We start from the raw sequence: 24494 nt of genomic DNA, 5'->3' as shown, positions 1-24494 counted from the left end.
CGCTGGGGGCTTCTGATATATCTGGTGTGGAGGGTCAGTCAAAGAGCCAGGTCTTGAGGTCCTTCCTTACCTGAGTCAACAAAGTGGATTGCCTGAGATGGAGGGGTAGGGTTATCCATGTCTTTGCTTTGAAGTAGGCAAAGGGTATTTCTCGGGTTCTGGTCTTGTGGATTTGTGGGACGGAGGTCATGGTGTGTTGGCTGGAGCAGAGTTGTCTGGCAGGTGTTTGGCAAGCAAGTTAGTGGTTCAGTTATTCAGGTTCTGCATCATGGAATGCCTTGTAGGCATGTGGGAGGAGCTTGAAGGTGATTTTCTTGTGTATAGGGAGTCAATGGAGCTGTTGGAGGTGATATCTCATGTGGCTGCAGCGGGGGATGTTAAGGACCAGTCTGGCTGCAGAGTTTTGGATGTTCTGTTGTTTTCTGAACTGTTTCTGGGTGATGCTGGCATGGAGCGTGTTGCCGTAGTCAAGTCTACTGGTAATGAGGGCATGGATGACAGTCTTTCTGGATTCTGAGGGGAGCCATCAAAGTCTTTTGAAGCAGGCGGACTGTGTGGAATAAGGATGAGGCTACTGCATTGATCTGGAGGTTAATAGAGAACGAAGAATCCAGTATGATGCTGAGGTTGTGTGCATGTTCCGTAGGGGTGGGAGGGTTTCCTAGTGCAGCGAGCCACCAGGAGTCATCCCAGGCTGAAGGAGTGGGTTCCAGGATGAGTATTTCTATTGTGTATGAGTTGAGCTTGAGTTAGCTGTCTTGAATCCAGGTGGCACTGCCTTCATTCCATTGTGAAAATTGGCCTTGGCAGCTGTGGGTTATTTGGTGAGGGAGATGATCAGCTGGGTGTTGTCGGTGTTGGAGACCATGTTGAGTCTGCTGCTTCGGACGATGGCTGCGAGGTGAGCCAAGTAGACTTTAATGAGGGTTGAGCTCAGGCAGGAGCCCTGGGGCACTCTACAGCCGATCTCTTTATGTTCTGAGAGGAACAGGGGTAGGCTGACTCACTGTGTTTTGCCAGTCAGGAAGTAGAGGATCCAGTCCAGTGCCTTGTCATGGATGCCTTGCAAACAAAACAGGTGATGGACCGAATGTGGATCAATGTCACACATTCACCCCAGTCCAAAGATCTGGGCCCAAATCCATCGTTTTTTTGCACTCCACACCACCCTGGGTTAGACAATGGCGATATGCAAATCAGCTCTGACCCTGTGCCCCATGGGAACAGTCCAGTCCGAACTACAAAAGCCATGTCCTTCCCAGAACGGAATCAAGCATCCGAGGACCGGACCGGTTTCGAGGTAACACCTCTCATCAGCCCGGCTAGCTTGACTCCAGTGGTGTGGAGGGCCTGGGACCCACGTCTGGGCATCCCCAGCGCACTTATGGCGGCACTGCAAACAAAACAGGTGATGGACTGAATGTGGATCAATGTCACACATTCACCCCAGTCCAAAGATCTGGGCCCAAATCCATCGTTTTTTTGCACTCCACACCACCCTGGGTTAGACAATGGCGATATGCAAATCAGCTCTGACCCTGTGCCCCATGGGAACAGTCCAGTCCGAACTACAAAAGCCATGTCCTTCCCAGAACGGAATCAAGCATCCGAGGACCGGACCGGTTTCGAGGTAACACCTCTCATCAGCCCGGCTAGCTTGACTCCAGTGGTGTGGAGTGCCTGGGACCCACGTCTGGGCATCCCCAGCGCACTTATGGCGGCACTGCAAACAAAACAGGTGATGGACCGAATGTGGATCAATGTCACACATTCACCCCAGTCCAAAGATCTGGGCCCAAATCCATCGTTTTTTTGCACTCCACACCACCCTGGGTTAGACAATGGCGATATGCAAATCAGCTCTGACCCTGTGCCCCATGGGAACAGTCCAGTCCGAACTACAAAAGCCATGTCCTTCCTAGAACGGAATCAAGCATCCGAGGACCGGACCGGTTTCAAGGTAACACCTCTCATCAGCCCGGCTAGCTTGACTCCAGTGGTGTGGAGTGCCTGGGACCCACGTCTGGGCATCCCCAGCGCACTTATGGCGGCACTGCAAACAAAACAGGTGATGGACCGAATGTGGATCAATGTCACACATTCACCCCAGTCCAAAGATCTGGGCCCAAATCCATCGTTTTTTTGCACTCCACACCACCCTGGGTTAGACAATGGCGATAGGCAAATCAGCTCTGACCCTGTGCCCCATGGGAACAGTCCAGTCCAAACTACAAAAGCCATGTCCTTCCCAGAACGGAATCAAGCATCCGAGGACCGGACCGGTTTCGAGGTAACACCTCTCATCAGCCCGGCTAGCTTGACTCTAGTGGTGTGGAGTGCCTGGGACCCACGTCTGGGCATCCCCAGTGCACTTATGGCGCCACTGCAAACAAAACAGGTGATGGACCGAATGTGGATCAATGTCACACATTCACCCCAGTCCAAAGATCTGGGCACAAATCCATCGTTTTTTTGCACTCCACACCACCCTGGGTTAGACAATGGCGATATGCAAATCAGCTCTGACCCTGTGCCCCATGGGAACAGTCCAGTCCGAACTACAAAAGCCATGTCCTTCCCAGAACGGAATCAAGCATCCGAGGACCGGACCGGTTTCGAGGTAACACCTCTCATCAGCCCGGCTAGCTTGACTCCAGTGGTGTGGAGTGCCTGGGACCCACGTCTGGGCATCCCCAGCGCACTTATGGCGGCACTGCAAACAAAACAGGTGATGGACCGAATGTGGATCAATGTCACACATTCACCCCAGTCCAAAGATCTGGGCCCAAATCCATCGTTTTTTTGCACTCCACACCACCCTGGGTTAGACAATGGCGATATGCAAATCAGCTCTGACCCTGTGCCCCATGGGAACAGTCCAGTCCGAACTACAAAAGCCATGTCCTTCCCAGAACGGAATCAAGCATCCGAGGACCGGACAGGTTTCAAGGTAACACCTCTCATCAGCCCGGCTAGCTTGACTCCAGTGGTGTGGAGTGCCTGGGACCCACGTCTGGGCATCCCCAGCGCACTTATGGCGGCACTGCAAGCAAAACAGGTGATGGACCGAATGTGGATCAATGTCACACATTCACCCCAGTCCAAAGATCTGGGCCTAAATCCATCGTTTTTTTGCACTCCACACCACCCTGGGTTAGACAATGGCGATATGCAAATCAGCTCTGACCCTGTGCCCCATGGGAACAGTCCAGTCCGAACTACAAAAGCCATGTCCTTCCCAGAACGGAATCAAGCATCCGAGGACCGGACCGGTTTCGAGGTAACACCTCTCATCAGCCCGGCTAGCTTGACTCCAGTGGTGTGGAGTGCCTGGGGCCCACGTCTGGGAATCCCCAGCGCACTTATGGCGGCACTGCAAACAAAACAGGTGATAGACCGAATGTGGATCAATGTCACACATTCACCCCAGTCCAAAGATCTGGACCCAAATCCATTGTTTTTTTGCACTCCACACCACCCTGGGTTAGACAATGGCGATGTGCAAATCAGCTCTGACCCTGTGCCCCATGGGAACAGTCCAGTCCGAACTACAAAAGCCATGTCCTTCCCAGAACGGAATCAAGCATCCGAGGACCGGACCGGTTTCGAGGTAACACCTCTCATCAGCCCGGCTAGCTTGACTCCAGTGGTGTGGAGTGCCTGGGACCCACGTCTGGGCATCCTCAGCGCACTTATGGCGGCACTGCAAACAAAACAGGTGATGGACCGAATGTGGATCAATGTCACACATTCACCCCAGTCCAAAGATCTGGGCCCAAATCCATCGTTTTTTTGCACTCCACACCACCCTGGGTTAGACAATGGCGATATGCAAATCAGCTCTGACCCTGTGCCCCATGGGAACAGTCCAGTCCGAACTACAAAAGCCATGTCCTTCCCAGAACGGAATCAAGCATCCGAGGACCGGACCGGTTTCGAGGTTCTGGGAAGGACATGGCTTTTGTAGTTCGGACTGGACTGTTCCTATGGGGCACAGGGTCAGAGCTGATTTGCATATCGCCATTGTCTAACCCAGGGTGGTGTGGAGTGCAAAAAAGGATGGATTTGGGCCCAGATCTTTGGACTCGGGTGAATGTGTGACATTGATCCACATTCTGTCCATCACTTGTTTTGTTTGCAATTGCCGCCATAAGTGCGCTGGGGATGCTCAGACGTGGGTCCCAGGCACTCCACACCACTGGAGTCAAGCTAGCCGGGCTGATGAGAGGTGTTACCTCGAAACCGGTCCGGTCCTCGGATGCTTGATTCCGTTCTGGGAAGGACATGGCTTTTGTAGTTTGGACTGGACTGTTACCATGGGGCACAGGGTCAGAGCTGATTTGCATATCGCCATTGTCTAACCCAGGGTGGTTTGGAGTGCAAAAAAACGATGGATTTGGGCCCAGATCTTTGGACTGGGGTGAATGTGTGACATTGATCCACATTCTGTCCATCACTTGTTTTGTTTGCAATTGCCGCCACAAGTGCGCTGGGGATGCTCAGACGTGGGTCCCAGGCACTCCACACCACTGGAGTCAAGCTAGCCGGGCTGATGAGAGGTGTTACCTCGAAACCGGTCCGGTCCTCGGATGCTTGATTCCGTTCTGGGAAGGACATGGCTTTTGTAGTTCGGACTGGACTGTTCCCATGGGGCACAGGGTCAGAGCTGATTTGCATATCGCCATTGTCTAACCCAGGGTGGTGTGGAGTGCAAAAAAACGATGGATTTGGGCCCAGATCTTTAGACTGGGGTGAATGGGTGACATTGATCCACATTCTGTCCATCACTTGTTTTGTTTGCAATTGCCGCCATAAGTGCGCTGGGGATGCTCAGCCGTGGGTCCCAGGCACTCCACACCACTGGAGTCAAGCTAGCCGGGCTGATGAGAGGTGTTACCTCGAAACCGGTCCGGTCCTCGGATGCTTGATTCCGTTCTGGGAAGGACATGGCTTTTGTAGTTCGGACTGGACTGTTCCCATGGGGCACAGGGTCAGAGCTGATTTGCATATCGCCATTGTCTAACCCAGGGTGGTGTGGAGTGCAAAAAATTGATGGATTTGGGCCCAGATCTTTGGACTGGGGTGAATGTGTGACATTGATCCACATTCTGTCCATCACTTGTTTTGTTTGCAATTGCCGCCATAAGTGCGCTGGGGATGCTCAGACATGGGTCCCAGGCACTCCACACCACTCGAGTCAAGCTAGCCGGGCTGATGAGAGGTGTTACCTCGAAACCGGTCCGGTCCTCGGATGCTTGATTCCGTTCTGGGAAGGACATGGCTTTTGTAGTTCAGAGTGGACTGTTCCCATGGGGCACAGGGTCAGAGCTGATTTGCATATCGCCATTGTCTAACCCAGGGTGGTGTGGAGTGCAAAAAAACGATGGATTTGGGCCCAGATCTTTGGACTGGGGTGAATGTGTGACATTGATCCACATTCTGTCCATCACTTGTTTTGTTTGCAATTGCCGCCATAAGTGCGCTGGGGATGCTCAGACGTGGGTCCCAGGCACTCCACACCACTGGAGTCAAGCTAGCCGGGCTGATGAGAGGTGTTACCTCGAAACCGGTCCGGTCCTCGGATGCTTGATTCCGTTCTGGGAAGGACATGGCTTTTGTAGTTCCGACTGGACTGTTCCCATGGGGCACAGGGTCAGAGCTGATTTGCATATCGCCATTGTCTAACCCAGGGTGGTGTGGAGTGCAAAAAAACGATGGATTTGAGCCCAGATCTTTGGACTGGGGTGAATGTGTGACATTGATCCACATTCTGTCCATCACTTGTTTTGTTTGCAATTGCCGCCATAAGTGCGCTGGGGATGCTCAGACGTGGGTCCCAGGCACTCCACACCACTGGAGTCAAGCTAGCCGGGCTTATGAGAGGTGTTACCTCGAAACCGGTCCGGTCCTCGGATGCTTGATTCCGTTCTGGGAAGGACATGGCTTTTGTAGTTCGGACTGGACTGTTCCCATGGGGCACAGGGTCAGAGCTGATTTGCATATCGGCATTGTCTAACCCAGGGTGGTGTGAAGTGTAAAAAAACGATGGATTTGGGCCCAGATCTTTGGACTGGGGTGAATGTGTGACTTTGATCCACATTCTGTCCATCACTTGTTTTGTTTGCAATTGCCGCCATAAGTGCGCTGGGGATGCTCAGACGTGGGTCCCAGGCACTCCACACCACTGGAGTCAAGCTAGCCGGGCTGATGAGAGGTGTTACCTCGAAACCGGTCCGGTCCTCGGATGCTTGATTCCGTTCTGGGAAGGACATGGCTTTTGTAGTTCGGACTGGACTGTTCCCATGGGGCACAGGGTCAGAGCTGATTTGCATATCGCCATTGTCTAACCCAGGGTGGTGTGGAGTGCAAAAAAACGATGGATTTGGGCCCAGATCTTTGGACTGGGGTGAATGTGTGACATTGATCCACATTCTGTCCATCACTTGTTTTGTTTGCAATTGCCGCCAAAAGTGCGCTGGGGATGCTCAGACGTGGGTCCCAGGCACTCCACACCACTGGAGTCAAGCTAGCCGGGCTGATGAGAGGTGTTACCTCGAAACCGGTCTGGTCCTCGGATGCTTGATTCCGTTCTGGGAAGGACATGGCTTTTGTAGTTCGGACTGGACTGTTCCCATGGGGCACAGGTTCAGAGCTGATTTGCATATCGCCATTGTCTAACCCAGGGTGGTGTGGAGTGCAAAAAAACGATGGATTTGGGCCCAGATCTTTGGACTGGGGTGAATGTGTGACATTGATCCACATTCTGTCCATCACTTGTTTTGTTTGCAATTGCCGCCATAAGTGCGCTGGGGATGCTCAGACGTGGGTCCCAGGCACTCCACACCACTGGAGTCAAGCTAGCCGGGCTGATGAGAGGTGTTACCTCGAAACCGGTCCGGTCCTCGGATGCTTGATTCCGTTCTGGGAAGGACATGGCTTTTGTAGTTCGGACTGGACTGTTCCCATTGGGCACAGGGTCAGAGCTGATTTGCATATCGCCATTGTCTAACCCAGGGTGGTGTGGAGTGCAAAAAAACGATGGATTTGGGCCCAGATCTTTAGACTGGGGTGACAACCAACCCGGAAACCAACCCACCCTACCATCTGCTGAACATTCTCCCCCTTGAACACCCTCAAGGACTGGAACCCAATCTCCACTGAGGACACAATCCGCCTGACGAATTCCATCCACTCAGGATCCCCCACAGACCCATGTCCTCACCACATCTTCAACAAAGCAGACTCCGTCATAGCACCGCACCTCCGAGACGTCATCAACTGCTCCTTCAACTCAGCCACCTTCCCGGAAGACTGGAAACACGCTGAACTCACCGCCCTTCTGAAAAAACCCACAGCGGACCCCACCGAACTCAAAAATTACCGCCCCATCTCGCTCCTTCCATTCCCGGCCAAAGTCATCGAGAAAGCTGTCAACAACCAGCTCGCCGCCTTCCTCGAAGCCAACAAATCCCTCGACTCCTCACAATCTGGCTTCCGAGCAAAACACAGCACTGAGACCGCCCTCATCGCAGCAACAGACGACATTCGAACTCTACTGAACAATGGAGACACAGTCGCCCTCATCCTCCTCGACCTCTCTGCAGCATTCGACACAGTCTGCCACAGCACCCTTTTACAACGCCTCAATAACATCGGAATCCAAGGAAAAGCACTTGAATGGATCACCTCGTTCCTCACCGGAAGAACCCAGAGAGTCCGCCTCCCACCATTCAAGTCCGAGGCCACTGAAGTCATCTGTGGCGTACCACAAGGATCCTCACTCAGCCCTACCCTCTTCAACGTATACATGAGCCCCCTCGCGGCCATCGCCCGCCAACACAACCTCAACATCATCTCTTACGCTGATGACACTCAACTAATCCTTTCTCTCACCAATGACCCCAGCACCGCCAAAACCAACCTACACGAAGGAATGAAAGAAGTTGCCGAATGGATGAAACAAAGCCGTCTGAAACTGAACTCGGACAAAACTGAAGTCCTCATCTTAGGTACATCCCCCTCTGCATGGGACGACTCCTGGTGGCCGGAAGCCCTCGGAAAAGCACCCATCCCGACAGACCACGCACGGAACCTAGGCGTCATCCTGGATTCTTCACTCTCAATGAACAGACAAGTCAGCGCCGTATCCTCTTCCTGCTTCAACATTCTTCGCATGCTCAGAAAAACATTTCGCTGGATCCCCACCGAAACAAGGAAAACAGTCACCCATGCTCTGGTCACAAGCCGACTGGACTACGGAAACACCCTCTACGCAGGCACTACCGCTAAACTCCAGAAAAAACTCCAACGAATCCAAAACGCCTCAGCCAGGATCATATTAGACATCCCACGCAACGAACACATCTCTGGTCACCTTAAAGACCTCCACTGGCTGCCCGTCAATAAGAGGATCACTTTCCGACTGCTAACCCACGCACACAAATCACTCTACGACATCGGACCAGAATGCCTCAACTCACGACTGTCCTTCTACACCCCCTCCCGCCAACTACGTTCTTCCAGCCAAGCCCTCGCCACTGTACCTCGCATCAACAAGACCACCATGGGAGGCAGATCCTTCTCATACCTGGCTGCTAAAACATGGAACTCACTCCCCGCTTACCTTCGCCTTACCCAGAACCACCTAGCATTCAGAAAGCAACTTAAAACGTGGATATTTGACAAGTAATCCTCCTCCCCTTTCTAAGCGCCTTGAAACCCTCTGGGTATGTAGTGCGCTATATAAATTCTCTGACTTGACTTGACTTGAATGTGTGACATTGATCCACATTCTGTCCATCACTTGTTTTGTTTGCAATCGCCGCCATAAGTGCGCTGGGGATGCTCAGACGTGGATCCCAGGCACTCCACACCACTGGAGTCAAGCTAGCCGGGCTGATGAGAGGTGTTACCTCGAAACCGGTCCGGTCCTCGGATGCTTGATTCCGTTCTGGGAAGGACATGGCTTTTGTAGTTCGGACTGGACTGTTCCCATGGGGCACAGGGTCAGAGCTGATTTGCATATCGCCATTGTCTAACCCAGGGGGGTGTTGAGTGCAAAAAAACGAAGGATTTGGGCCCAGATCTTTGGACTGGGGTGAATGTGTGACATTGATCCACATTCTGTCCATCACTTGTTTTGTTTGCAATTGCCGCCATAAGTGCGCTGGGGATGCTCAGACGTGGGTCCCAGGCACTCCACACCACTGGAGTCAAGCTAGCTGGGCTGATGAGAGGTGTTACCTCGAAACTGGTCCGGTCCTCGGAGCTTGATTCTGTTCTGGGAAGGACATGGCTTTTGTAGTTCGGACTGGACTGTTCCCATGGGGCACAGGGTCAGAGCTGATTTGCATATCGCCATTGTCTAACCCAGGGTGGTGTGGAGTGCAAAAAAACGATGGATTTGGGCCCAGATCTTTGGACTGGGGTGAATGTGTGACATTGATCCACATTCTGTCCATCACTTGTTTTGTTTGCAATTGTCATGGATGCCAGCACGTGGAGTCTTGTCATTAGGGTGCAGTGGGAGACAGTACAGATGGTGGCCAAGAGGTCCAGTAGGATGAGGGCTATGGTTTCTCCCAGGTAGAGGAGGGAATGGAAGTCATCAGTGGCTGTGAGTGCGGTCTTGGTGCTGTGGTTGCTTCAGAAGCTGAATTAGGAGGTATCCAGGATGTGGTTCTCTTCGATGAACATGGAGAGTTGGCCTTTTATGGCCTTCTTGATGACCTTGGCCGGGAAGAGTAGGAGGGAGATGGGTCTGAAGTTCTTGAGGTCTGTTGGGTCAGCGAGCAGGTTCTTTAGCAGGGGATTGATCTCTGCATGTTTTTGGTAATTGAGTGAGGTGCTGGTTTTGATGGAGCAGTTGATGGTGTGGCAAAGCAGGGGGCAATAGAGGCAGCTGAATTGTTGAAGATGTGTATGGGCAAGGATCCAATCGGGCTCTGAAGTGGATGTTCTTCATAATCTTGAGTGTACTGTCTGTGTTGAGCAGTCTAGTTGAGCATGATCTGTTAGGATGAGACTTGATTGTGTGCAGTGGTGGTGTACATAATGGTGGGGTCTTGGGTGTCAAACCTGTCATAGATCTGCCTGATTTTGTGGTGGAAGTAGGTGCTGAATTTGTTGCAGACCCATCAGTGATGTCATTTGAAATGTCATCAGTGATATCACTGACCATGTCATGAGTGATGTAATATATGACATCATCAGTAGAGCATTGCGTGGGTGCAAGTTACAGTCAGCTCAGCTAACTATAATGGCTGAATTTCTCTGGTTTTGTACGAGTAAAATGGCAGCCTAACTAAAACATCTCTGTAAGCTATGTTTCTTTCCAGTCAATTTCAAAGGTTTTTAAATGCTAATTCCTAACTAAAATGTCCCAGAAACCTGAGTTTTTTTAAGTGAATTTCTAAGGTTTTTTAAATGCTGATTCCTAACTATAATGTCAATGTAAACTTTGTAAAATGTCTAAGGTTTTTTAAATTCGATATATGCTCTTGCTTTCAATAATCCCAAAGGCTCTTCTATGAGCCACCTTATTATCAAACACTTAATAATTCTGATTTTAAATCCATTTCTATCAAATAAAATCAGAGTTGTGACTCCATGGATTTGCAAAGCAAAAGCACAAATTCAATGCATAACAGCACATTTAGGATTTATTACTGTCAATTTCACACTATACATGTGACAATCACTGTGAATTTTTTTGTGAGTGTCCAAGTGTGTGTGTGTGTAAGTGGGTGCATATGTTTCTCAGTGGGTCTGTGAGTACACACATCTCTTTCTGAGTGGGGGTGACTGGGTGCATGAGTGCCTTAGTGGGCCTGAGAGTGGGTGTGTGAGCCTCAGAGGTGGTAAGTGAGTGGGTGCATGAGTGTCTGTGTGGGTCTCTGATTGAAAACATAAGTGGGTCTGTGAGTGGGTATGTGAGTATGTCTGACTGGGTTAGTGAGTGGGTGCATGAGTGTCTGAGTGTATCTGTGAGTGGTTGCATAAGTGTCTCAGTGGGTCTATGAGTAGGTGCATAATCTTGTGAGTGAGTGAATGAGTATGTCAGTGTCTAAGTGGGTCCGAGAATTGGTGCATAAGTATCTTAGTGGGTCTTTGAATGGGGACATCACCTTCTGAGTGGGTAAGTTAATAGGTGCATTAGTGCCTGAGTGGGTCTGTGAGTGGGTGCATGAATCTCTGAGTGGGTGTGTGACTGGGTTCATAACTGTTTGAGTCTCAAAAAATCACCTCATTTGTTTATTTAAAACCATAAAAGCATGTTAAAATATCCATTCAGTAAAAGCCAGATAATGCATAAACCTTAAATGAAAATTGATAACAATTGATATACAGTCCAGGTTAAAAATCACATGATTAGAAAAATTCTCTAAAAAGTTCACATAACATAATATAAAATGCATTTTGTAAGAGAGAGAACCATTTCACATAAAGAAGAGATAAACATTTTATATAACAAATCATGTGGACCCTCTTTATTCCTTCTCTGACTGCCGCTACTAAGAAACTGGCAATGTAAAAGATTTCCCAGCGGTTATTCAGCATCGGCAAACATATTAGGGCTGGCCAAGCCTGGAAGAGCCTTTGTCCTTTAAAATTGGTCAAATAAAACGTTTGTGGATGTGCAAAACATGCTCACAGAACAGGACAAAGTGCAAAGTGTCTTGACTTGAGAAACTAGCGCAAGTGCAGGGCCCGTTCTCTATCAAGTGCAATAAAAAGTGCAGATAGTTGAACCTCAGTCTTGTCAAAAGAAAATGATGTTGGAGCTTAGTAACTATATCTAAATAAGGGTCCCTAAAAAAAGTAGTTGTTACAATTTGGTGAGCCCGTACAGTAGGTTTCAATAACACTTTGGACTCTCTTTCTGTAGATGCTAGATGTAAAAATGAGTTCTTAGCCCACACCATATCTTTTTTACATATTTTTTCTGGCTTATCAAATATCTCCGGACGACCTATCAGCCTTGCTATACTTTTCACATGACTAAGCTAAGGGATGTTACTTGCCCTATCTAGTTCAGCGCAGTCTCCTATAATCTCCTGATTCATCACTAATTCTCAATTGGCCTAATACGAGATGTATTTGAGAAGGGGGGCCATTTTAATCAAGTCTGCCAAAAAGCCAATCACCAGTTCCTAATGAATAATATAAATAGGCATTGATTGTGGAACTGAGAGCAGGCTTCTCAAAAATTATTTTTTCACTGTTTGAAGCTCTACACAATCCTTATATCCCCTAATTTCAGAACCATAATTCAAAAGACTAATACTCTTGGCTTTGTATATATTTAACATTGCTTGCACTGGCTTGGCAGCCAGGCTTCGAGCAAAATCAAGCACCGCAACCGTTGATCTTTCTATGACATTTCTCATCACCTTCCTTTGTGGGACCCATGAACTCCTGTCATCAAATAAGACGCCTAGATACTGGAATGTAGTAACCATAGTTGTTTCAATTCCTTCGCAAACATTTTTGGGGGGTTTTCATGGCTTCACTCCCATGATTAGAGTGTGTGATATTGAAAAATTTACACTCAGGTCCAATGAGCCCATAAAATCGTCAAAGGAGTTCAGAGTAGGCACTTGAGGCCCACTGCTGTGCGTACTAGCAAAGCAGCATTGTCTGCATGTAAGAGTGCAGGAATCAATCGATTCACCACACGCAGAATATCCTGAATCCACAAAAACAGAGTCTTATTTATTAATGAACAACAAGGGGCCCAAAATGCATCCTTGTCTGACTCCTGTTATGATATCAATCTCTTGCGTAAGGTTACCCTTTTGATCAAACCTTACTGTAGCTGAAAGATCCCTATTCACGTCTGACAAAAAATACACAATATTTGTATCCATACCCATTAAGAGCCACAAGTCCCACAGTTTGGATCTGTTTACTTGGTCAAAGGCTGAGGACAGATCCATAAAAGCAAGATGAAGTGTCCCTTTCTTTGCTGTAGTACATTTCCCTACTAGGAAGTGTAGGTTAAGACACTGGTCAAAGGTTCCTGTGCCTTTCCTAAAACCGTAATGAAGGTTTGACAGGACGTTGCGTTCGGTAATCCAATTGGTTAATTTACTAAGAACCACTCTGCCTAACACCTTGACTGCAGAAGCAATCAATGATATTGGTAGATAGCACCTCTCTGCCCTTTTTTAAAAATTGGAACAATAATTGACTCTGACCAGGATCTTGGCAAATCATGTTGACATGCCATATTAAATACATTTGCCAATATTTGTGACCATAGTGTAATGTCCACCTTAAAAAGATCTGCAGGGACCCCAACCAAAGCCAGGTGCTTTATGGCACGTCATTTGGGTGTTGGCCGCAGCCACTTATTTTTCAGAAAAATCCATGATATAAGCTGCAGCTATGTGTGTGGTCCCTTTGTCTACCTAGTCTTTCTGGTCACCAAAATATATTTAAATTGGTTTAACCACAGAACCACAGATATATTACATTCAACAGTGGTGACCCTAAGACCTGAAGAAAAAGGTTTATTAACAATGTCCCAGAACTTCGCACTGTTTTTAACAACATCAACTGACAGCAGTTTGTTTCAAGGTTCCTATTTAATCTCTGATTTGCGAATACGTAAAGCCTGCTTATACTCTACCCTCAAAGCCGCTATTAAAGTTCTATCTTGGGGTTTTTGTTTTAAAGCAGAAAGTAAATTCTGATAGGCGGCTGAACAATTATGGTCAAACCACCTCTCGCCGTTGTTAGAGGATTACCTATTAGGGTAAGAGAGGGCACTAGCTACCTGCTTGCAAATCAAATGCTGTAATAATCTCGATTCCCCCTTGGCTACCCTCTTGACATATAACTAGCTCGTTCCCTACAGTTTGGATCTGTTTACTTGGTCAAAGTATTTAATAAGTCATTTAAAAAAAGATCTAGCACAACCTTGGCCCATTTGAGTCTACGACCTAGTTTTAATGGTAAAAGCTGGGACAGTTTTCTCCACTTTAACTGCATCCCTAAGGCATGCTCGTAAAGTGAGGTGATGGGATTGTGGTCCCTAAAATGTGAACATTGAGCAGCATAATCCTATACCAGGGGAAGGAAAACATGTCCCTACCCTTAAAGGAAGGAATACCAACCCCTTCCTCTTTTGAGTTTGGATGTGCCAATCTGAAATTAGCTAAGAAATTCTCTAAATAGCCCCCTTGATGAGTGTGTTCTAAGTGAGAACCTGGACCGAGATCATCAATAAAATGACAATTTTTTGAGGCACAAATGAACATTAAAATCTCCCAGTAAAATGATCGAAAACTGAGTGACTAGTTTCTCCCATATTAATCTAAAAAGTGATTTAACCCCTTGAATCCTCAGGATGGCTCCTATCCATCATGTGTCACGGTAGCGTGTGTGCACGACTGCCGGGAGCCATCCGAATCCCACCCGCCAATTATTTCTTCCACACAGCGTGGGTAAGAAACCCTCATAAAAGGGGTTAAACTGCATGAGTGTTCATTTATACAAATTTTTCAAAATAATTATAAAAATTAAGAACAAGTACTTTGGGTGCATTCACTGGGATAATCTCAGCCGCTAGACAGTTAATAGACCCAGGATCCAGTTAACTATGATTACCCCTGACATTAAGGGAAATCGATATTTATGAACCGCCCTTTGGATGCCCCGCTACAGAGGACCGTGCAGCCTCAAAGTAAGTTGTGTAACCATTGAGCCAAAATATATTCTCAGTCTCCCATGTTTCTTGAAACCCCACTATATTATACTCCCTTACCAAACTAAGCCACCTAGGATCATCTCTCTTATTCTTTAATCACAGTATATTCCAGCTAAATACCTTAGAGATTTCTTTCGATCTTCCTCCCTTGTTAAAATACTTGGGATAGAAACACCCTGAAATGGCTGGTACAAACCTTGCATAGAGGGGTATTTTGATAGTCAGTCATTAAAACCTAACTTACTCCGAGGGAAAAAAATCTATTCACTGATTCATAGGTGTTCCCTGCTACTCTCTCACCAGTGACAACCTCTGACGTTGACAAACTTAAGGTCTCATGATTCAGATTTGGAGTGAAAGAGAGGTCGTCCCTAATATTATATCTATTGCCTGGCTCTTTATATATGCTCTCTGAAGGGTAACCAGGGGTGTGGGATTTCTAGCCTGATTTCCCACATCTGGGTGATAAAAGTACCCAAGAGGGAGCATTTTAATGACCCCAGACCATGATTGCTTCTCTACTGAAAAAGAAGGCCAGCTGTGTTAATCTTGTTAAAATGTATAATGACAGTCACCCTGATCCGTCTTCGTACCTTGACCAAAGCAACCCACCCGCCTGGCCATTATAATGTGTGATGATGCTTTGGCCCCTCCATCAGACAGCTTAGAGCACCAAAATGCAACTTTACGAATCAATTCATCTGTGGTCTTGTTTATGTTATAGTTAAGGTGAGGTACCCTACTAACACCGCAGTCAAAGGGGTAGCCTCTGGTACAAGTGGAGCCTGTATTTATTAGCAGCCCCATACAAGGAGAAGTTACTCCGCTCTCTATGAGCGAGAGTTTCTGTCTGTTCAGGTGGTAAGTGGGACCCCCATATGATTTTGTTTTGTAGCCAACTGCTGCAGCTCTTTATTGTTATTATCTATATTATTATAATCAGGCTTTGGGTCCCCAGAGTGCTGAATGATATGTTGAGCCCCCCTCGATGGTCCTGCCTGAGGAGGGCGTAGAGCAGTTTGAACAACATGCGTCACATTTCCAATTACGGTGTTATCATTTAACCCCGGTTTGTGCTCCTTAAGCTCACTACATTTTAGCTCCATGGAGGAGAGTTTAGTCAGCATGACTTCTAGAATGTTTATGATACAAGTGGTCAGGTCTTCTTTAAGAGTCCCTAAAAAGGTCTCAAGGCGCGTTTAAATAAAGTCTCCTACTTCAACAGTGAAATGCACTTTGACCCAGTCCTCTTTACCCAAAGGCCCTTCATTCCCCTCCTGGGGTTGAAAGTCAGCTGTGTTGCCCCCAGGTTTGGGTCTATTTTCTGCCTTTTTTTGTTTGGGGCCAGCCTCAGAACAGTGGAGACATCTCCACCCACTCTTCTCCCAGGTTTTTTCACTGGTCCCTGAGCAGAGGTCGTCGGGTGGTGTGTGGCCCGGGTAGAAACACCCTCCTCCACATCAAGATCTCTTTCATCGTTAGTAATTGGTATTTTGTGTTGTGAGGCTTCCGTAGGGGAGGTAGCGGGGGTTATGACCAGGTCTTGATCCCACCCTAATCCCAACTGCTCCGACACAGCTTGAATGTCCTCGTTCAATGTCCCAACAGCTGTTGTTAGATATGAGATAATGGAGGCACAATTACTTGGGATCTTAGCTTTTACTTTGCTCCCATCGCAGTTATAAGGCAGTTTTCGCTTAAACATGCTAATTTTCAGATGAAAACGAGCTGGCCCAGTCCAGCCTCTGGCATACGCTGACCGACCCTTCGCCTGGACTTCGCCCGGACATGCCCACCCCATCCTGTGCAGCGGGAGCCCTGGATGCCCTTTATGCACCTCCTGGCACATCTTGTGCATTGGCGGCGCCTACCACAGTGCAGGCTGGGAGACGTAGTCAGGCTGCCCCATTGTATGGGCATGGCACAGCAGTCAAATGAGCTCCCACACAGCGGGAGCCCTGGACGCCCTTTATGCGCCTCTTGGCATGTCTGATGCACTGTTGGCGACACGAGCTGCAGTGCAAGCTGGGAGATGTAGTCAGGCTCCCCCACGATATGGGCATGACACAACAGTCAAATGAGCTCCCACCCAGCGGGAGCCCTGGACACCCTTTATGCACCTCCTGGCGTGTCTGGTGCAGCGTTGGTGGCGTGGGCCACAGTGCGGGCTGGGAAACGTAGTCAGTCTCCCCAACGGTAAGGGGAACGCCACAGTAGGCAAACTGAGTCTTTATGTGACTGAGTGCATAAGCTTCTGAGTGGGTGAGTGAGTGAGTGGTTTGTGATTCTCTGAGTAGGCCTGTGGCTAGATGCAAGAGTCTCTTGGTGGGTCTGTGAGTGAGTGTGCAAATGTCTGAGTGTGTCTATGTAGGAAACTTCCACTTTAGACATTGTTCGCCCCCACTTTTTGCCTCATGCTTTATCTTATGTCAAAATGAAAGTGCACTGGGTCCTGACTAAACATGTTCCCAGTGTTAGATCCGTTTAATAAAACTGCACCACGATTGGCACCACTTCACCCTCCCTTGGAAATCCCTAGTAAATGATACCCTTGGTATCTAGTATATGGGTACTGAAGAGCATCCTCTGGGGCTGTAGCACAAATTGTGCTACGCTAGCGATCCCTCCCTAAGACCATGCAAACTGCCACTGTAGGCTACGTATCTTGGTGCAAAGAAAACCAGATGTTGACATGGCACACAGCCCTGTGTGCCATGCCACAATGCCCTGCATGAGTTATAGGTAAGTCACCCCTATTGCAGGCCTTACAGCCCCAAGGCAGGGTGCACTATAGTCGATGTGTGGAAATATCTGCATGAGCAGCTATGACCCTACAATATCAATTCCATTCTTGGTAAGTGTACAGAGAAGCCATGGAGAGAACATGGGCTGGATACTTGTAATAGTGAGTTTCCTAGCTACATGATGGCTTTACTGCACCCTATGATGTTTGGTACCAACATCTGATCCTAATAAATCCTCACTAATGCCAGTGATAAATTTACAAATAAGTGCACACACCTCCCCCAGTACAGTATGCCTTCCAAGGCTGGAATATTGAAAGGCGAAGGTCAAGACTTTTCCAATTCCTCCATCTTGGGGAGGTAGGAATTAACCTATCTGACTAGGGTTGTGCCCTTTCCCACAGGAAGTGGTCACTTAGAGGTTAGACTGATTTGCGTATGGCTGGGTCTGAACTGGGGTGGTGAAGTGAGCTAAAGAACGATGATTGATTCAACTCAGATCTGTGCCTCGGGGTTAGTGCCTGAAAAGTTTTAGTACTCCGTCCATCAGCTCCTTTTGTTTGCTTTGTTCACCCTTATTTTGCAGGGTATGCTCACTTTAACACTGGATTCAAGGTAGCCTGACTGATGAGGGGTGTTACCCTGAAACCAGTCCCAGGATGCTTCTTTCTGGTCTGGGAAGACCTGGCTTGGCAGTTCGGGCTGGACTGTTCCCATGAGGCACAGGGTCAAAGCTGATTTTGCATATGGCTGGGTCTGAACTGGGGTAGCGAAGTGAGCTAAAGAGCCATGATGGATTCAACCCAGGTCTGTGACTAGGGGTGAGTGTCTGAAACATTTCAGCACTCTGACCGTCATCTCCTAGTGTTTGCTTAGAGGATTTAGACACCCTAAAGGTAGGTAGCCCATTGGCTACTTCCTGTCTCCCCCTTTAATGCCCCTAAACTTCATATTCAGGTAGCATCCCTTGACCTTGCAACTCAGATTCGATGACCCTAAGAAGAGCAACGGACAAATAAGTGATGCTGACCTGAGAACTGTAGACCTGCTGTTGAACATTGGCAACAAACCCTGCCTGCTGCTCCCGGGACTCAACAATCATGGCCTGCAACATGGCCAGCTGAAAGGCCTCCAAGAACCCCCGAGCACCTCCAGCCTTTGACAAATTGCTGAGAACCTCCCTTGGAGTAGAGGAACTACTCTCCTGCAGCCGGCAGGCACCAAACCACGAAGTCTGGTTTATCGATCTGCTGCTCCTTGGCAACTCTGATGCAGCCTCCAAGCAAGAAGAGGTACATCAGCTCCAAAAGTCAGATTTGCCTCTCCATCAAGTGAGAGAACACCAGAGACTATTAGAGCCATACCATATCAATACGAAAGGTATTGAACCCCCTACACCAAAGACAGAGAAAGAAAAGTCCACTCCAACACAGGAAGAATATACATGTTGAGGAACTTTGAGACCCCTGAGACCCACTCCATGAGTGGCCCAGCTGTCCCAGAATCACCTCTACAACCTGCCTGCCCCAGACCCTGAGGATCGTCTCAACGCATAACACTTGGCTGCCCTATTTTCTCTGCACCCAGTCCACCTGGCCTGGGCAAAGACAAACCAGCTGTGTTCCCATGGTCCTGAGGCCCTTGCCCCCTGCTCCCTTGAGTGGGACCCCTTAAACTTACCTTTAAGTCCTCCGGTGCAGTGTGTTTTCAGGTCGCACCTTCTTCCTGCCACCAATGACGATAGCACCCTGTTCCAGGCCAAATCTGGGATGCTGCTGAACTTCTCCTGCTGGAACAGTAGATCTGGCCTCAGTACTTACTCGAATCGAGAAGGTGAACATTGAGAACCCGCTGTGTGATTTTCTTTGCTTTTTCCTAACTTCTTCTATTGACTTCTGTTGTGCATAATTGCGCATAACAGTGATTTATTTTGCGAACTGTAAAAATTAATAGCTTAAAAAGTACTTACCTTAGAACTAAGTTCTTGCTCTGAAAAATTATATAAAAACCTATGTTATATTTACAAATTAGTCTTGGATTTAATCTTGAGTGTGTGTCTCATTTTTCCTCTGTGAGTACAACACGTGCTCAGCACTATCCTCTGATAAACCAAACTGTTCACCCACATTACTACATATAGATCATTTGTTTTATTTACTTTTGCCTCTGTATACCAAAAAGGGATTCACTGGAATCTCTGCACAGTGTACTTCATTTCAGTACACTATATAGAGTGCCCGATTCCTACAGTCTGTGAGTGGGTGTGTGAGTCTCAGAGTGGGTCTGTGACTGGGTGAGTAACGGTTGGTGTGTTTCTGTGAGTGGATGCATAAGCTTATGAGTGGGTGAGAGAGTGGGTCCATGACTGTCTGAGTGGGTCTGTGAGTGAGTTTTAGAGTGGCTCTATGAGTGAATACCTGACTGTCTTTGAGTGGGTGTGTGAGTCTCCGATCAGGTGCATAGATGCATGCATAAGTCTGTAAGTGGGTGTGTGACCATCTGAGTGGGTCTGTGAGTGGGTGCTTAAGCTTCTGAATGGGTAAGTGAGCGGATGCTTGAGTGTCTGAGTGGGTCTGTGAGTGGGTGCATCAGTCTCTGAGTGGGTCTGTGACTGTGGCTGTGTGTGGGTCTGTGAGTGCACGCCTTAATTTGCAAGTGAGTATGTGAATATACATTTGTTCTGCAAGGTTCGCGACTCAGCCTTGACTTTATACAGGAATGCCTTGTTGAGCATCACAACAGGTCCATGACTCCAACCGTGTGAGAAAAAAAGGTTTTGTGGCATTTTGAAACTCCCAAGGGATCTCTCAGACACCCCAACAATGCATCTATGGGGTCAGAAAACCTCTACCTTGACCCCTTCTGTACTATGTTACTGCAAATTCCAACCCCAGGATACAGTCCTGGTTTAGAAAAAGTTCAGCAGTGACTTTCTACATAGGTTGCGGCCAGCCAATAGCAGCACTGTTCTTAGTGCAAGGGTTTGTGAAGCTTCTCATACGCATCACAAAGGATCCGGGTCCATAGATATACAAGTTTCGTTTTTTTTAATTACTCTAAAAATACTGAACAATTTACACCAAATAACAAAAAGCGTATATACTGGACAAAAAGCTACCTTTCTGACAAGTTTGGTGTAACTCTTTCTAGCAGTTTGGTCTGTAGGCATGTCTAAAATTCCTTTGGGACTTACCATGGGAAAAACTCTTTTTTTATGCCCTCTTTTTCTAAGACCCCGCTTCCTGGATCACCCCAAAACTTTCAATACACAACAAGAATCACCAGAGCACTTTTAGGGAAAATTTTGTTAAGATTCTTCAAACGCCATCAAAGATATAGACAAGTAAAAAAAAGGTGTTTTCTATGGAAACATGGTCCTAACTATAACTACTTTTATATTTACAAGACATTCACAAACTGCAGTATCTCAAGTTGTTTTTCTCTGGGCATTTCTGATTTCGTTTGTTTGTCTCAACAGACCCCAATTGCTTAACTCCCCTGACCCGCCAATATATTATTTGATACTGAATGCAGCACATACTTACCTAAGCAAGAGCAGCTGTGCTTAATTACTAACCCTCATAGTGAATGGATATCCTTCCAGAGGTCATATCGTAATTAAATTTGGGTCATTGGCAAGAGTTCCCTTCATTGTCACTGAATGTTAGGTGAACTCTGGATGATTGTCCCTTCTTTCTATTTGATTTTTACTCAATGTGAGAGCGCCTTTTATTTGATAAGCAGGCATGGTACCAATACACATCACACGAAAATATTTCCCTCATAAGCCGCCTTTATAGCCCACAGAGTTTCAAGAAACATATCATCATAATATCAATTTTTCCCAAAAAATATAATATAGCATACTCAATGATTGATATATTTCCATAAATATGGGAGGTGGACTGGTGATACATGGGTTTGGTCCTCATGGTAGAGATTGGACAATGTTTTGTTTTTATTTCCCTTGCCAATATTTTTTTCTGATAAGCATTACCAACATCATGTTTTAATGGATTTAATACAATTTCTGTTTATGATTCTTTAAATGATATTGTGGCAAAATGAGTTTATAGTACACCATGTACACGAGTGTCAGTATTTGATAAAAAACGCGTATGATATTCATTTTTTAAACGCTAATATGATTATTGCAATTCGTACATATGGAAAGTGCATGTGTATATTGTGTGTATTGTATAGGTACCACAAATAAAAACATTTCAAGCCAAATCCCTCTACAGTGCAGTGTACTGCCTGAAAGCTACTGCTCTTCCGTGCCAACCAAGTGATAAAGCACACAGAAATAGAAATAAATTATAGAACAATAAGTAGGATAATGTTATTGCACACTGTCTGTAGGATGACAGTAACAGGTGTACAGTAATTCTAAGTAAAAGTTAAAATGAGACTTAGATATTGCTTTAGCATTAAAGAGGTTTTCTTGTTAATCGAGCGTGCGTCCTGGGATATACAATTTTAATAAACTATACAGCGGTATCTTGAGTGCCAGTATAAAGGCACAAAAATCTGGGATCAAAAGAAATCATGTTCAGAATTACTGCCTTTTATGCAAAGCACTAAATGAAAAATTGAAGCACTGCTCTGAATGAAGGGCAGAAAATAGCACAACATCAAATGTAGTAACTGTCACATTCGAATGATAGCATCAGCAACACTAGCGCTAAATCTGCCTCTTCAATTTGACACTCAGGGCAGAATTTATCAAAGTGTCCCCCAACGCAGCTCAGCAGGCACAAATGCTGTGCTGAGTTGCATGACAGTGAGGGAGCAGGAGAGCTTCATATCTACAGAGTTATGGCTCTCTTTTCTCCTCTCCCTAGCGCCTGCACAGAATTTTGCTGCCGTGCACCAGGCACATACCTTTGCGTCATAGTGCAAAGGTCTGTGCAATTGTCTAGCATAGGTTTTGTACAGAAAGGGTTCCCTTCCAGTTCAAAATACTATGCCTAGACAACTTTTAAACATGTTTCTACTTTGTATGTGTGCTGTACAGTGCAGTACACATGCAAACATGCAAAGTCAGAAAAAAAAGGAGAAATTAATTTCTTATGTTCACACCTACTTTCACATGGAATTAATTTTTGAAGCAAAACTCTGTCTCAGATTTTAGATAGGGTTTAGATTGAAAAAACATGGGTGGTTTCATGGAAACAGCCATGAAGCGCCCCGTTGACGCTAAGTGACCCAAAGCAGCTTATCGTGCTACTTTGAGTTACCTTTACGCAATTTCCAGTGCAAAACATGTTTTGTACTGGAAAGTACATAACAAAAAAAAAAGTTTATGCTGGGTTGCATCACTTTTGGGATGCAAACATAGCGGAAAATGTTGGTAAATCTAGCCCTCAATCCCCCACTGTTGCTCAAAGGCCAGTCAGAAGTGTTAAGCATAGGATTTGTACTGGGGGTACGCAGTCTAGGACAAATTGCTACATGCAGACAACACCACAGTGGAAAGTCATTTGCTTTAAAGTAAAGCACTACTTACATATAACAGGCAATATGCTGCTTGAACCCTTGTGTGTGCCTACTTTTATATGCCATTAAGATTGGGGTAAAGCCAGATCTTGCTACGTTAGTAGATGTGGTTTTGCAACAAAACCTCTGTTTTTTGCACTGCGCAATTCCGACACAAACCCTTGCATAGATTAACAGAGATATGTCACAATGAGGTTTAAGCACAGATTATGGGTAAAGTTATTTTTTTGTGTTCCAAATATTTTATTAGGTTGAGGAAAAGAGTTGTCCAAACTGGTGAATAAAAGAAAAAAGTGATGTAGGCTAAAGATCAGAACATTTGCGGTATATTTGCGGTAAATTTGCGGTACATTGGTAGGCTGTGACATATATATCTAATGACAAAACAGAGGTATAAAATATTGCAAAAATATTAAGGCATACATCTGTACAAAGCAATATCATAACTATACAGTAGAATGCTAAACTGTACTAAGCAAATATAGCCTATAAAGGCAGAAGATAGCCAATAATTTATATTCTGAAGGGAGGAAAGCCTTGTAACACAAATATTACAGTAATTGCTAATCAAAGGAGAAAAAGGGGGGATAAAGAGAGGAACAGAAGGGGGAAGATGGGGAGTGGGACGTCTGCTTCATATAAATAATTAAACATACGTTTTAAGGAGCCAAATCAGTATTGGAAAGGGCCGGAGTCCTAAGAGCAAAGATTAATGTATTTGTAAAGGGAACGCCAAACTGCGCTTGAAATTAATGGTGTGGATCAGTATGCAACGTGTGGAAACCACAAAGATAAGTCATCAATGGTAAATTTTTGACACAAAATACATTTACACTTAAAAGTTGATTTGCTGCGTCTGTTTGCGCTACTACTGTTTGTGTTCCTGTGATGTGCGTTGAGCCAGTTCCAGAGAAAAGCTTTAGTAAATCTTAGACCATGACACATTCGCTTAAATAGGAACACTCACAGCTTGTCTCTGTAAGCTTGACTTCCTTACGTTATCGAGCAACATGTTTGCATTGTACGACCAGTGAGTAATTTGTGTTTGTGGTTGCAGGTGGGACTCGCCAGCTCTCTTTTTCAGGAACCTTGGGCTAGTTCTTACTCTATCCACACCCTCTGTTCGACCGGCTCCAAAAGCGCAGAGATACTCCACTGGGAGTCGATTCAAGCGCTATATAAACCAGCAAATAAATAAATAAATGAAGAAGCTGAGATAAAAATATCGCCCTATCAACAACAGGCGGCTAACATGCAAAATCGCTTGTTAGCACCCTTTTTCACTAAGCTTCCCTCTGCATCTCTAATGAGTTCCAGAGCAAAACAATGGGAGAAATTTCTATTATCAAGCTTCACGCTTACCCTGTTAGACACAAAAAAAGCAGCGCAAACCACGGTTAATGCTGCTTTCTTACGTCTGCTAATTTTCAGATTTAGCCATGTAATCCAATGGGAGGTGGATTACATAGCTAAGTCCACCATTGGCTATCAACAAGTATATCCCTATCCTTTGAGTTTTATCGCTGCTATCACTGGAT

This window comes from Lissotriton vulgaris, chromosome 3_1, assembly GCF_964263255.1.
Source record: "Lissotriton vulgaris chromosome 3_1, aLisVul1.2, whole genome shotgun sequence".
Lineage (NCBI taxonomy): Eukaryota > Metazoa > Chordata > Amphibia > Caudata > Salamandridae > Lissotriton > Lissotriton vulgaris.
Note: the sequence above shows the minus strand (reverse complement) of the source record.